Source organism: Parasteatoda tepidariorum, chromosome 10 (assembly GCF_982258835.1).
Source record: "Parasteatoda tepidariorum strain Cologne lab strain chromosome 10, Ptep-v5.0, whole genome shotgun sequence".
Classification (NCBI taxonomy): Eukaryota; Metazoa; Arthropoda; class Arachnida; order Araneae; family Theridiidae; genus Parasteatoda; species Parasteatoda tepidariorum.
In genome coordinates, this window is record NC_141764.1 from 11552341 (window position 1) to 11569035 (window position 16695).

The 16695-nt window shown below is 30.5% G+C and overlaps 1 long non-coding RNA gene across 1 annotated transcript; it reads right to left on the reverse strand.

Annotated features, from left to right (window-relative positions):
* Positions 1-531: 531 nt before the first annotated feature.
* LOC139426248 (uncharacterized) lies at positions 532-16197 on the reverse strand. The gene is made up of 3 exons (XR_015430018.1): positions 15876-16197; positions 11129-11282; positions 532-1108 (listed from the first exon to the last, which is right to left on the reverse strand). It is a non-coding gene; the product is annotated as an uncharacterized LOC139426248 (long non-coding RNA).
* Between the last annotated feature and the right edge of the window lie 498 nt (positions 16198-16695).

Consider the following 16695-nt stretch of genomic DNA (forward strand, 5'->3'; position numbering starts at 1 on the left):
TCTGCAACTATGTTCAAATAGCTTACAGACGTCAGGGATTGTTCTATGAGGATTATGGGTCCTAATGTGCCCCATGAAAACATTGTTCCTCGGCGAGAAACCATGAAAACCTGGGCGAGCCCAATGTTATAGATGGAGGGTGGTCATATTGTAATGGCTCTTCGGTGTATAATTATATTTAGAATATAAATATAATTCTTAAAATATAATAAGTTTTTACTCTGTAAAAAGGTGATGTAATATCATACCTGTTCGAATCAGGTGCTGAAAACCTAGACGATGCCAGGTATTTTGAGGACCCGAGTTTAGCCAATCACAGACAAGCTGTTGTAGGAACATCGGGTTTCGAGAAATGTAATGTCTACGCTATGGAAACAGTTCACAGAGCCAGAATCAGTGGTTCGCTGAGCTTGAGAAAATACCAAAAGGGTAACATCAGACACAAAAACGTTCTTTATAATTCCTGTGAAATCGAATTTTAAAAAAAAATCGGTTATTTAAAATTCGTTTTCTCAGAAACAATTCGACCGATTTCACACTAATTATTTCGAGCATCAGACGTACACCTTATGAAGGCCCGGCCACAGAAACATTTTCACTGCGTACTCAGACGGGCCCACGAAGAATTTGCACCAATCATACTCGAAACATTTTTTGAGTTTGAACTTTGTTTCTTTACTCAGCTGACGTTAAAGGTAGTTTCTTGGAATCGCTACAAACTACTGTTTTTTTGTATGGCACTGCTCTCTACACTACTTCTTTCACCGCGATGACGCAATGGATAGAGCGTTCGCCTTCCAATGATGTGAACTGGGTTCGAATCCCGGCTGTGACAGGTAGATACGAATTCCGAATCCGGCTTACACCGACCACAGTGCTCGCGTGACATATCCTCAGTGGAAGACGGATCATAGGTTAGAGTCTCTTTGCCGTCAGGCTAATCGTGGGAGGTTCTCGTGGTCTTCCTCTCCATGTAACGCAAATGCGGGTTAGTTCCATCAAAAAGTTCTCCACGAAAGCCAGTAACTCACAATAGTTGATCCAGGAGTTCTTCTGGATTGAGTTCAAAATTCCAAAGCCATGGAGTTAAAAATTAGCAGTCGTAAACCTGAAAAATTGGGATGCTCAACGATGGTTATAAAATAAAATATAAGATAATATTTAATGTTTGGCGGTACTCAAGTAGACCAAATAAATATTCTTTATGCAAACAATTTAATCGAAATTTATAACTTGCAGTTAATAATTTTTGGATCTATGAAACTTTCGAACTTATAATTAAAATATACGCTAATTAAATTTCGTAATTCAAAGTCTTCCCTCCCCCAAATCAAACAAAGTTAAATTTATCTTGAAAACTTTTCCTTTCATAAACTTTGTCGACCAGAAACAAAATCGTTATTTTAAGGATTCTAGAGATAAGGAAATTAAATACTAAAGTGTAATTCAAAAGTAATTAACTTTCGGGAGAGAGAATCTCTTAAATTAAAAGTTTTCTTAACAGGAAGAAAAAAAGTAACGGAAAATCATTAACGCTGCCTTAACATGTAATAGTTATTACGATTGTATAGATTTCAATTAGAAACAAAACATGACATTTCAAATTCAAGAAGTTGTAATGATACTAAATAAGTATTTCTTTGTTTGCTTAAAGGCGTATATTTTTATTTACGGAACATAAATATAGTTTTTTTTTTTAGAATTTCAAATAGAAAATAAATGCCAATTTTATGTTTACTTTAAGGTATCCGACTAGTATCTAGTATTTTTAAAAAAAAATACTACCATAAAATATTTTAAAAAGATAGATTATTTTATTATGTGTAAAAACTTATAAAACCAGCAAAAAATAGTAGCAATTTTATTATTTTCTTTTTATACGGTTAATTTTTGATAAAAACAAGGCAAATTTGCATATACACTAAATGCTGCTGTTGAGGATTTTATTTAGAAGGCTATCAACTATGTTTTGAAATATTATCTTAAAAGAGAGTGTATATTACAGTCCACGTTCAAATTATTCGACGCACTGTAAGACTCTATGTAAAATCTTAATTATGAGGTGATACTATACAGCTTTATTGTTTTTATGTGACTGTTTTGCACTTGTTTATGTTCGTGTATCAATTGGTTAAATGAAATGATGTATAATATGAATTTGACGATATGATAAATTAGACGATATATAATATGAATTTGACGATATGATAAATGAGACGATGTATAATATGAATTTGACGATATGATAAATTAGACGATATATAATATGAATTTGACGATATGATAAATTAGACGATATATAATATGAATTTGACAATATGATAAATTAGACGATATATAATATGAATTTGACGATATGATAAATTAGACGATATATAATATGAATTTGACAATATGATAAATTAGACGATATATAATATGAATTTGACGATATGATAAATTAGACGATATATAATATGAATTTGACAATATGATAAATTAGACGATATATAATATGAATTTGACGATATGATAAATTAGACGATATACTATATAGAATATTTATTACATCAGGTATTATATTAGTGTCTTAGAATAATTTAGCCAAACGATTAGACGCTCTGTAGTTTTTAAATAATGACGCGTTTGTATGCAATACTTTCATATTTAAACATACATGTAATGGGCTTATATTCAGGAGATTTTTGATATACTTTATATTTGTATTTATTTTTAACGTATTGCATTGCAATGTTAACCAATTGACACACCAACGTAAACAAATGCAAACCGGTTTCAATAAAGTTGTATAGTATCACCTGATAATTAAGATTTAACATCATGCGTCTAATAATTTGGCTAAGTACTGTACTTTTAACACGTCATCTATTTTATGTAAAAAAATATTATTTAATTTAAAAGAATTAGATTATTTATGACGTTGTTAATTAACGACAAAATAAGGTTTAAGACAGGAAAATAATTTTTTTTTATCTATACCAAACATTTATGAGCATATGCTTTTCGTCATCCAAGATTTTATTCCATCAACTTTCGTAATTAGCTTTACAATGTGTTTTCTTTTATGAGTGAAGGCGTTCGTTTCTGTCTGGGTAAAAACAAAATTAACTTTTTAGAGACTGTTATGCTTTATTTCTATATTATTGAATGTAAAAATATTTTTGACAGAAATATATTTTAAAAGATAATTTTTGTCGGATGAAAAGTATAAACATTTTTCGAACTCAACTTCCCCTCCAAAGAAAAATTGCATAGATTTTTTGTATTCATTTAAATGCCGAATTAAGAAAGGGTAAACAAAATAATTTGAAATTTGATAAATTCACTACTAAAATGAATCGAAAATCTATAAAATGGAAAAAAAACTGAGTGAGGAATTTTGTAAAGTGAATTTATAAAGATGCCTCATTTTTTGAATATTATCGTTTGGCTGAAGCATTTTTTTTCCAGACGGTGTCCGAGGTGATTGAGCTAGTATTCCAGCTCTTTCGAAATAAAATGGTATCCATTAAAAAGTCCATGAAAATAACATTTTCGGAAAGAAATAAACAGTTTAAATTTGTTAAAGCATAAAATAATTAGATATTTGAGAGATATTCTTCATATTTTTTATACGTTTACGAAGATTTATGCAGTTTTTAGAAATATAACAGCAAAAGTAACAAGTTACGAGTTTATTGCTTGATTTTCTAGCTCACGGTGTTTGAAAATACTTGTTTTTTTTTAATTCACTATAGGTCTCTCAAACTTATAACATATTTTAATTTTATCGATAAGTATGAAAAATTGCATGAACATACATGATACATTTCTAAAGTAATTTAAAACAATCTTCTCAAAAATTGAAAGTGTTATTGTTTTATCTATATTGTAGTGATATATATATATATATATATATATATATATATATATATATATATATATATATATATATATATATATATATATATATATATATATATATATATATATATATATATATATATAAATTTATGTATGTGTCTGCGAAATTGAGTTATTATTCAGAAAAGGAATGTTGCTCTGTTAAAGATTTTATAAATTATTTTTTCATCTTTTAAACTTGTCCTTGACTTGGAATTCAATATATAAAAAACATTTTAAATGTTTTTTATAATTGTCCCGCAAAAAGTTTCATTCATTTTTTGTTTATTTTTTATAGAAACAGTATGATTTTTTGACAAAAAAGCAGTTAGGATAGATATCAATTTCCTTAAAAAATGAACCAAACCAATCAAACTTCCTTCTCAAACTCAGAATATATGAAAATCTTAAATGTATATTTTTTGAAGATTTAAGATTTTGTTTAGCGTTTTTATTTCTAGCTGCTCAGTGATATTTGATGAAAATTTTTAAAAAATATCTTCATTCATGCATGAATTTTGAAGCTAATTGAATGGTTTCAAGCAATTTTCTATAAGTATTCATTATTTAAATTCTTCTGTTGTTATAATAACACTCATAACAACGATTCATTTAATTATTTATTCATTTTTATTCAGATCGGACAAGAAATTTTACAACAATTTGATGAATTAAGTTATTTCTGTATCCTCAGTTTTAAAAAGTTAAAACATTTTTAGGATCGCTCTAAGACATGTCATGCTCATCATTTTATCTTTAAGACATTTTTTACTTTTATTGCAAGAATAAGTAGCTAATGACATACACACACACTAAACTTATAAATAATATTCAAATATTCAAATATCATTCCCAATATACAAAATGTCACATCATCGCTCACGAACATGGCCTCACAACTAATCCCAAGGGAAAAGCGAAAAAGTAATTACACGCGATTTCCTGCAAATTTATTATGGGGAAAACTTTTATTCTTAGGAAACAGATAGGAATCGCTTTTCTTAAAGATTTTGGAGTCTTCGCATTTAAAATTGTAATGAGCGTTTTTAATGCTTAACTGTAGGAGTAAATAATCCAGCGCTTCCACCGCACATTAAAGAAAAAAGAAAATTATAACTCCTAAATTATATTTTCTCCACGTTCCGGCTTTTAATTCTTGAATTTTTGGAAAAATTCCATTATTTGCGTCTTTAAATGTGGCTTTTGGTTGAGGTCTCATGCATTGCTAATATTTGTCAAAGTAATATTTCTCAAAAATGAGCTTGAAAGGTTACGACAGTGGGATCTTATCTCAATATTTTAAAGGGAATTCTTAGGCTATTTAATAAAAAAATATTGCAATTTTTTCTTTAATTAAAAAGTATTTTAATTTATTGTTTTTAAACATCAGAAAATATTAATTTTTACTGTTTTTCATGTCTTATTTAATTTTAATATTGTTCTTTTACATGTAGAATTATAATATTTGTAATGTTCAGCAATTTAAATTAATGAATTAATTATGAAAAGCAAAATCGTTGTTTTGGAATGTTAATAACTTTTTTAATATCGTTAACTTTTTGAGCATCGTTTAGCTACGTTTCGCATCATTTTTTGCCTTCACCGCTCTAAAAAAATATTCAAATGTCATTTTCATAAAATTAAATTTAAAATGCTGATTTTTTTGAGGGAAATGTTTAAATTTTAAATAGTTGCCATAATGCTCACCAAGACATTTTTTTTAAATAAAAGTAGTTAAATAGTGCATTAGTTTTTGGTGGTTTTTTTATTCGAAATGTTTTATTTTGGTTTCAAGTGCTATATTTTGAGATTTGGTTATAAATAATACATAAAAAATGCGAATAGTGTGGTACGCCGTAAAAAAATTTATTGCATCTTAATGTTAAAACTGAGAGCAACTACAAAAGTCGTGCATCCAAATATGTACACACACATTAATTCCACATGCATTAGTTCCTAATGAATTAGTAAACCAAATAGTAGCATACGAAAGAAACTATTAAGACGAATTTAAAATAGGTTTTGCATTTCAAAAGAGGATAAAAATACACTGTCAGAAATTTCTCTGAAAAAATAGTTAAATAACAATTTAAGGACTCAAGCATTCAAAGGTAGGCATTCATTCTCAAGACTTGCCAGACCGGAATGAAAAGAAACCGAAGTGATTTGGAATATAAAATGAGAAGGTGCCAACGAAAAAGGGAAAATAAGGGTGCAAAACAAAGTTAGAAAATCCTCATCAGCTGAGAGTGAAACAAAAACAAAGATGAAAAAATAGAGTCAGAAAAACTCCTGTGTCCGCCAGGTGCGAATCAGGATAAAATACATTTCCATGCTCAGTGAAGAGGTGGTTGTTAGTAAAGGAATCAGTCTTCATGTGAATGAGATGTAAGGTTTTAAGATATAATCTGAGCTGATGAGACTAGTGTGGAAATAATTTTGGCAATGTTGAAATTGAATTTATTCCCAAGATTGATGATCTATCGCATTCTCGATAACAAATCGGATCTCTTGATTTCGGTTGTTTACGGTAACATACCCAGTTTGATGGTTTTCCTCTGATGGACCAACAAAATCTTGATGGTAACCATCAATAACTCCATCGTGAACCATTATATTCTTAATGGTAACTAACAAAAGTAACCATCACCCCAAAGTAGGAATTCGGACTGATTTATGATGGTCCAACGTAAGAATAGCATCTTGTTTTGATTGTTTGTTCATGTTGAAGCACCAGAAATTTCCATCATAGTTTCTTAGAAATCAAATGTTCGAACCATCATGAACCCCCATTACCCAATTGTAGGAATTCGGACTGATTTTTGAAGGTCCAACATAAAAAAAAATTGATTTGATGGTCCAAAAATAATTATTATTAAACCATCATAGAAATGCATTGTTGTATCATTGTTGATAATTACGAATTTTCATTATAGTAACTTAAAAATCAAATGTTAAAACGCTCTTGCACAACCATCATCGCAATGTAGGAATTTGGACATGATGGTCGAACATAAAAAAAACCAAAATGTTTTGATGGTATATTCTTGAGAATCAACAAAAATTACCGTTAAACCATCGTGGAAATGTAAAGCTGGAACCATCAATGACCATCATGGATTGTTGGTTCATGATAATCAGACTTCTCTTGATGGTTAAGCATCATAGTATTAAAGTAGCATTTTCCATCATGGAATGATGGAAGTTTGTTGACATATAAAAACTATGAACGCTACTGTAAAAACTACGAACGAAAATGTTGGATGATAGTGACCATCAAATGATTTTAAACCATCGTGAATCGCACTGAGACCAACAAAAACCATCCAAAATGTTTTGATGGGAAAGTTAAGAATTTTGACTTTGGTTAATGCATTATGGATCATTTTTGGAATGTGAAAACAAAAATGATATCAAAAACTGACGAATCACTATTGATGATGGTGCTTAAATAAAAACTACACAGAGCATTATTATGCTGAGTGTTTAGTAATGGCCCCTTTTTTATGTAAAATTTTTACAGTCCTTGTCAAAAATAAAGACAAAAAGGCGTAAACATTCAAATGATAATTTAGTATAGTTAAGACAAAAAATATATCACTAACATATCACTAATCACTATTAAATCATTCGTAAGAAGCAGCAAAACCTGTTTGATTGTCAAACAAAAATTGCTGGCATTTCAGTTAATCATCTTCCGACTTATCTCTTTCTTTTTCGGCGATCAAACAGGTTTTAATGTTTTTAAAATCCTATCTTGATCCGTAATGGCTCAGGGAATAGAGCATTCGCCTTCCAATGAGGTGAACCGGGTTCGAATCCAGCGACGGCTGATCCATACGAATTCCGCATCCGGCTTGCACCGACCAAAGTGCTAATTATAAATATCATCAGTGGCAGACGGATCATGCGTTAGAGTCCCTTTGTCGTCAGACTAACCACGAGAGATTCTCGTGGTCTTCCTCTCTATGTAAAGTAAATGCGGGTTAGTTTCATGAAAAAGTCCTCCAGGAAGGGCAAACTTTTTCCAATATTTGATCCAGGAGTTTCTTTGTCTTCTGGATTGGGTTTTAAAGTTACAATGTTATAGAATTGACCATTATAAGTCGTAAACCTACAAATTGGTTCTGCTGTTTAACGACGGTTATAATAAAAAAAAGTCTTATCTACCTTATTATGTATTTTTTAAACATCGCTTAGCTGTTCCATTTTTGTTTCGATAAAATATTTATTTGAAACTTATACAAAGACATAAAAAAAGTTTGTATGGAAAATCATATACTTTATCGCAGATATAAAAATTTGAGTTCTAATTTTGCTTGAAAAAAAATATGTAAAAAAGTGTTTGAAAGGAAAACAGGAGTTTATAAATATTTAAAACTAAATATCAAGCAGAATTGATGAAAAAAAAAAACAGAACTTTGAAAATAATTTATGTTTATTACAGACTAGGAAAAAACTCAATATTTTTTACATGTTTCTAACTTTAAGTTAATAATTGCTTTTCGTAAAAAAGCTGCATGCATATCAGATCGAATATGTTTTGAAGTATTAATCAGTAAAATAATAAGTAATTTCGCAAGTTTGTTCCAGTTATGATATGCTTACTGAGCACTAAAAATTATTTCCGGAGTGTGACTTCATTCTTAAACAAGTCATTTTTCTTAATACTTAACGCATCAGTAGGCAGATGTTGTTTGAGATTTAAAACTTCGCTTGTTAACTAGAAGAAAATATTTTAAGAGATTTTTTTTCTCAATTTCATTGTTTTAAAAATTGCCTTAGAAATTGATTTGCTGTTATTTGTAAAGATGTATTTTTTTTTAATTCATGCTTTGCATTATATATATATATGTATATATATATATATATATATATATATATATATATATATATATATATTTATATATAAGTTCAAAATGAAGAATAAAACAAAGAAAAATTAAAGACATATGAAAAAGGGGGAAATAATAAGTAAAAAAATAACAAACAGTTTAAAAAAAAAAATGAAAAAAAAAATGAAATTTTATTTAAAAAACCGGAGAAAAAAACCCTCTTGTTACACTCAATTTGCGCTTTTGTTTTCATATTTTGTAATCTGGCAATCTTTCTGCGAAAACATTATTAAATCATTCTTGAAAAATTTCCGTCCATGTAAGTTGATCTGATTTCGCTACTCACTTTATAGTCCAATTTTACTGTTTTTTCTTTTTCTTTTATTTTATTTTCTGTTTTTACATGTTATTTTTACTTATTTTTACTTTTTGTGTTCTATTTTATTTGTTGTAATTTTTATTAATTTTCTAGGTGTTGAGATTGAAAGTAAACACAAGATTCCTGAAGAATTTTAGACAAGAAATTTTATAATCGAACACTTCTGAAAGCTTCGTTTATTTTAAACTGATTTTTTACCGAACTATTTCAGATCTAAGTTAATAAAAAAAAAAGTTTTTTTTAAACCCTTTGAGTAAATAGGGGAAGTACGATTCTTTTGCTGACATAAGGGGTGAGCCCAAAATTTGCCAAAACACGCCTACCGAATATGCGAAAAAATTGAAATCTGTTATTAAGTAATATTGAACAATACACACGAAAATTAATTTCAATTCAAAATTTATTCAAGATATTTACAGGAGCTGTTTGACTTATAATAAAAAATGCAGTTGTACACGAGATAGTTTAATGTTTACTTGATAAATTCGCACTGCTACAACACATGATCCGAAAAATAATTTCTATAACAATTTATTTCATTTTCATATGTGTCCAGGTGCAATCATTTGGAACTACCATCTTCAAAAGCAGTTAGACAAATGTTTTTCAGCATTATGAATATTCTTAAAAAATTCATAACTTTAATTATTCAATCCAAAATCTGTTTACATGCTTTCTAAAAACCTTGCTTGAAGGTTTTGCATCTGGGCTCTTTTACTATAGCCGAAGTATACATATTCAATAAAACGCTGTAGCGGAAATACCATAGCAATACATAGCAAAAAGCGGAAGTATGCATAGCTAATAGCGGAAGTATACACATTCAATATACATATTCAATAAACAACAATTCAATAAAACGATGCATATAAGTATGGAAACAAAGTTTCAGTAAATGAATAAAATTCAGAATTTTCACAATAAACTAATAATCTAACTACCTTCCAAAACAATTTTACAGGATAAAGAAACAATTTTAAAGGATAAAATATTTAAATTCTCAATTCTAGACAGATTTTAAATAAAGCTTAATTTTTTATCAAACACTACTGTGCTTAAAAACAACTTTTAACTAACCACTTAATTTTATCTTATAACCGACTTTGAACAGCAGCCCCAATTCAGAGTTTACGACTATCAATGCTCAACTCAGTAGCCATGTAGTTTTTAACGCAACCCAGAAGACAAGGGAACTCCTGGATTAAGTATTAGGAGAAATTTGCCTTCGCGGAGAACTTTTTGATGGAACTAACCCGAATTTGCGTTACATGGAGATGAAAACCTCCCACGGTTAGCCTAATGGCCACTAGATTCTAACCCATGATTACCAATGCGAATATTTAGCTTCAGCACTGTGATACTTGCGAGACCGGAACAGAATTCGTATCAACCAGCCACTGCTAGGATTCGAACTTCACGTCATCGGGAGGCGAATGCTTTATCCTCCTAGCAACAACGGGTCAAACCATTAAGTGAAATGCATTGATCAGAGCTGCGATGGCTCAGGGGATAGAGCGTTTGCCTTCCAATGAGGTGAACCGGGTTAGAATCCCAGCGATGGTTGGTCGAAACGAATCCGCATTCGGCTTGCACAGACGACTGAGCTGACGTGAAATATCCTCAGTGGTAGACGGATAATTGGTTAGAGTCCCTCTGCCACCAGGCTAATCGTGGGAGGTTTTCGTGGTCTTCCTCTCCCTGTAAAGAAAATGAGGGTTAGTTCCATCAAAAAGTCCTCCACGAAGGTATATTTCTCCCAATACTAGATCCAGGAGTTCTCATGTCTCTTGGATTGGATTCAAAATTACAAGGCTACGGAGTTGAACATTGCTGTTATTATAAGCCGACGGTTATTAAAATATATAAATTTACTGATTACTTGATAAAAAAGTCAGACATATCGGAGACAACTGCATTATACTTATAAAAAACCCTCATTTGGCTATAATAACTTCCACCAAATAAGTAAATATCTTTAAATACTTTAGATGTTTAAATAAAGAGTCATATTTAGTAGCTTACCTCTACTTACCGGATGTAAAAAACTTGGAAATTTTTACTCTTCATTCCCAAACTATTGTTCAAGGAATCTTTTGCTCATCTACAGATGTCTTTACCAATGAAGCTTTGAGATATACGGTTTGAGAAGTGTGAACAGAATTTCTTTAATTAGACTACAGTCAGAGCTGAAAGAAAAACAGTTTATTAAAACCCAATCAAAAATAATTTATCGAAGTAATGTAACAATTTATGACTGGCTTAAACTCAAAACAATTATATTAAGGATTTGAGCACTTTTTAAGATTCAGAGGAACGCTGTTACGGGTAATTATCGCTGACAGGGACCACGCGTTGGCAACTAATTCTTCAGAGTGGTCGCCAATAAGAACATAGTTCACTATAATCTACGAGTTCGAAATTTCTTACATCGCGATGTATTCTTAAAATATCTAAGAACTATCTTTAACCACGATATTTTTGGAATAGAAATTTATACATAGCATTATTATTTCCGTTTGTTTAAATTAAGTTTAACAGTCACAATATTTAATAATTACCATGCGTATACTGTTCGGGATATCATTTTGCTTCGATGTTATCGGTAATGGTCGCGAAATTATCGTATCGTACCTATTGTTATCGTCAAGGATTGCAAAATTGTATTTGATATGTACTATCGGAATCCTGTGACGTGCGCATACCAGAATCTGGCATTTTACGTGTTGACGATCAGCTTCATGGTCTCCATGTAGCGTATTACGTCCATTTCTGTAACTTTATTTGTGCAAGCTGTTTAATTCATGCACTGCCCAAAGAACCAGATCCTTATTTAGACTAAGCAGATTCAAAATTATTTATAAGATTATTTGGAAAGATTTTGCCGAGTGATGAAAAAAAAAGGAATTGTTATTATCAGTAAAGCTAGGTATTAATTTCTTATTCTTTAAAGTGTGCTAACGAGTGTTTAAGATTCTGAACACGAAAGTGAATCCACGATGGCGTAAAAAAGAGGCTATATGGAGATATTGCTATATGAAGGTTCATGGCAAAACTTACGATTTGAAAATAAATTAACAGAGTGTCCTCAAACTTTAAGATTCGTGGCCACCCATTTATTTATGGGAAATATTTGTGCCACGAAGCTTTATTTTTTCAAAAATACCAGATTAAAAAAATTTCATATCATTGTTAAACAGTATGGCTGCATCATAAGATATTCCTCATTTGCTAACACTTGTCAAGTGAAGACATAATTTTAGTTTATTTTTCAATGAAATTTTAGAATATAGATAGCTTCCATAATTTTTAGAATGGTACTTTTCGTAAGCACTCTTAAGACAAAATTATCCTGTTTAATAAAACATGTGCATTTGTTTTGATATTTAATATTTCACTGCATTTAAAAGACTGAGATGTTTTCAAACAATTCAAAGACATTAAATTTAGAGGACGTCAAATTTTGCTGTCCTTCGAGTTTTAGAGGGCAGAAATTGAGAACTATCTTCAAGGCTTATCCATATGAGGACGGCTGGTCACCTTAGTTCAGATAAAAGTGAATTAAAGTAGATTAAACCATGAAGCTTTAAATGACGAAAATATTTTTATGAATATTCAAAAAGCAAACAAAACGATCATTTGAGGAATCTTAAGCAATCCTGCCATAATTTGCATTTTTATATATTGAACGATCCCAAGACAAAATTCTTGATGGTTCCTTCAAAACATTTTGATGGTTTATGTTGGTTTCAGAACAACTCATGATGTTTCAACATGATTTGATGGTCAGTATTATTCAGCATTTTCCATAATGTGTTCATGGTTTCTGATATGCTAACAAACTTCCATCATTGGAAAATGTTACTTTAATACTATGATGGTTAACCATCAGGAAAAGATTGATTCTCATGGACCGACAATTCATGATGATTCTTGATGATCCATGCCGGCTCCAACTATACATTTCCATTGTATGGTTTGATGGGAATTCTTGTTGGTTTTCAGGAATATACATCAAAACAATTTTTTTTTGAAATTTTGTACCATCAAAAATCAGTTCCGAATTCCTACATTGAGATAATGGTTGTTCGTGATCGTTCCAACATTTTATTTTTAAGAAACTATGATGGAAATTTCTGATGGATGAACAAACCATCAAAACAAGTTGCTATTCTTATGTTGGATCATAATAAATAAGTCGGAATTTCTCTCTTCTAGTAATTATTGATGGTTACCATCAAGATTATGTTTGTTTATCAAAGGAAAACCATCAAAAAATTTTGACTTCGTATTCTAAATTTACCTCTGTTTATTTCCTATACTTTTTATATTACTTGCATAAGCGAAGACCTTCCGCGGTATAGCATTTTCTCAAAGGAAGCCGATTCATTAAAATATAGATTACAAATAAAATTCGCTATGCTTTGAGGATAGCATTCCAAATTCAAAGCTTGTAAAATACAGGAATGTGAGACCTGGACAATGACCCGTGGAGATGAAAATATGATAGCTAGTTTTGAGAGAAAAATACTGCCAAGCATTTTTGGTGGAATAAGTTAAAACGGTACCTGGTTTAGAAGATCAAACACGGAACTCTACAAAGCATATAAAGAACCTGATGTCATTAAATTTATCAAAATTCAAAGGATTAAATGGGCGGGCCACATTATGAGAATGGAGGATAGCAGGACAACCAAAAAAGTTTTCTGTGCCAGGCCAACAGGTACAAGAAAAAGAGGACGACCAAACCTAAGATTTTTAGACTGCCTTGCAAAGGACCTACAAATTTTAAAGATAATTAACTGGAGAACCTTGGCTAAGGGAAGAATGTCTTGGCATAGGCTTGTTGAGAAGGCCAAGGCCCATCCTGGGCTGTCGTGCCAATGAGAAGAAGAAAATACAGGAATCTATTTTAGTAATGTTTAGATATATTTGGCTAAACTTTAATTCATCCACTTCTTACAAAAGTTTTAGAAACTACATATTACTTGCGAAACGTTATAAACTAAGTTTATAGCCTAAAATGCTAGTAATTTAAGAACTGAAAATATTTCTTGTCCGCTAAGTATTATTCATATAATTTCGAAAAATAAATATTAAACTGATTGTTTTCAGTATATTAGACTGAAATATAACAAATTTTGATCTTTGATGATGATAAATTGAAAACAAGGGAGCAACATCAGTTGCTCGCATACCATGAATAATTCTGATATTCCAGAGATTATAAAATTTGTATGGCAGAGGTTTTATTTTTACATTAAGGATTCTAGTTTATTATACTTTAGTTTAAAACTAAATTGTTGTTGTTGTAATTCATTTACGTCCCACTAGAGCTGCACAATGGGCTATTGGCGACGGTCTGGGAAACATCCCTTAGGATGATCCGAAGACAGGCCATCACAATTTTGATTCTCTTCGGTAGCCAGACGACCGGCTGTCGAGCACTTTACTCAGTTTAACAAAGACCAATACCGCACACCCTCGGTCCCTACGTAGACTGATCCAAGTGGTCACCCGCACACTGACAGCAGTCAGTGATGCTTGGTGATCTGCTGGGAACCGTGTCCTAACGATCAGTCCACTGAGGGACTTAAAACTGGAAAAATCACTCTCAGCCATAATTCAACTAAAATTTTAAAACAGTATCATTAAAATAAAGCTTGCAGTATTCTAGTTATTATTCCAAAATTCAAAGACCTGAGAAAATATTCCAATTAAATTAGTGCAAGAATTTAAATTTTACGAAATTGTTTGGTTATGTTAACATCAAATAAACTCTTTCAATATTTTTTTAAAAAGCACAGAATTAAGCTACCTTAACATAGATAAATTTTTAGTAAAGATAAATTTTTACTTAATTATGCAGCTGTCAGTTTGAAATAAATAAAAAAAACTTAAATGTAAAACAAATAAAATATTTTCAAATGCTAACCTGCATGGCTTTATATGAATTAGTTAAGCATTATGGTTATTAAAAGCTATATATTAAAAAGAATTACATGCAATATAACTACTTTCGCCTCTTAAAATTTACAATTGATCATTAAAAATTCCGAATTAAGATACAAGGTTCAAAATTAAAATTTTGAAAGTCTGAGAAACTTTAAAATCATGTTTAAAGCTGTAATAAACTCACGTTTCAAATCCAAATTCTGCATATAAGTCAATAAAATACTAAAATTCGAAAACAAAATATCTTTAATATTTTTTAAAAAAAATTGCCCATTAAAGCATTAATCAGAGAAAAGTTCTAATTTTTTTTAACTAAAGTAGATTCTTAACATATATTCATACAGTCCCTGCAAAAATTATTAGACGAACTTAAGATTCTATGTAAAATCTTCTATGTAAAATCTCAGGTGATAATAACATCCCATAATAACAACCCATAATAACAGCTTCATTGTTTTTATGGGACTGAAACAGGTTTGGACTTGTTTACGTTCGTGTAGTTAAATGTAATAATCAAATAGTCAAACTACGATTCAATTATTGTAAATTCATTTACGGTTGTAAAATAAGTATAACTTTGTTATAAAAGAGAATAATGACGATAGCTTACTTATACATAGTTGAATTCGTTAGCAGACTTTTAAACCTTACATATAAAGCAGACTATTAAAACCTTACCAGTTTGCAGACTTATTAAAACCTTACATATAAAAGGAACACAATTAGCATTTAATGTATTTTAAAGTTTCAAAACATAAAATTAAATTTTCTTATTAAAAAAATAAGGACATTCGAAATCAAATCGTACAATTTGAAGTTTTACTTACCTTTCTTGGTGAAAATTGAATAGCTGGTGAGGAATGTAAAGACCCGAAACAACATAATCCACTATTTTTGTAAAAAAATATCAGCTTTCACTAACATCTTACAAATCTAAAGTTTCGGTGAAAGTTATTACAGTCCTACAAACCAATAAAAAGACAGACTACGAAAATAGAAATAAAACACTAGCCTAAACAACTGCAGCAAGAAAAGCTCATTAACCATGTAAACCACTTGCGCTGGAAAGACGTGCCACGCACGTCATAATGCTTTTGTCACAGAATCGCCGACGACGTGGTCTTTACGTCATCATAGAATTGTTACAGAAACAAAAACGACATGCGTCAGATGGAATTGTTGTCAGAGTACAGATCATCAGTGCAGTGCATAGCGTACAATTATAAATATTTAACACACATTATTCCACATGGAAAGCAAAAGTGACGACATCATTTCGACAAATAGAAAAAGAGAACACGATGGTAGTGATAGTGACTTTTATGAAATAATTTTTCCACTCCGAAAACGACGAATAATTTTTTCTGATGACGAGGAAGAATACATAAATGAAGATTGTGAAATTGATCTTATTCCTAAGGAATGGGTGTGGAAACACGTATTGCACAGTGCGCACTGCAGTTTGAGGCATCGCACACTCCCAGCGAGTTATACTGGATAGTTCTGATATACGCATCAGTGCTTTTTTTTTGCCAGCGTAAGTGGTTAACTTCAATCTTATTATACTTTTAAAGAATATCGATAACTATTTTTTATGGAACCACTCAATATTTTATGTATAGAACGGGCATCTTTTCTGCCCAGCGT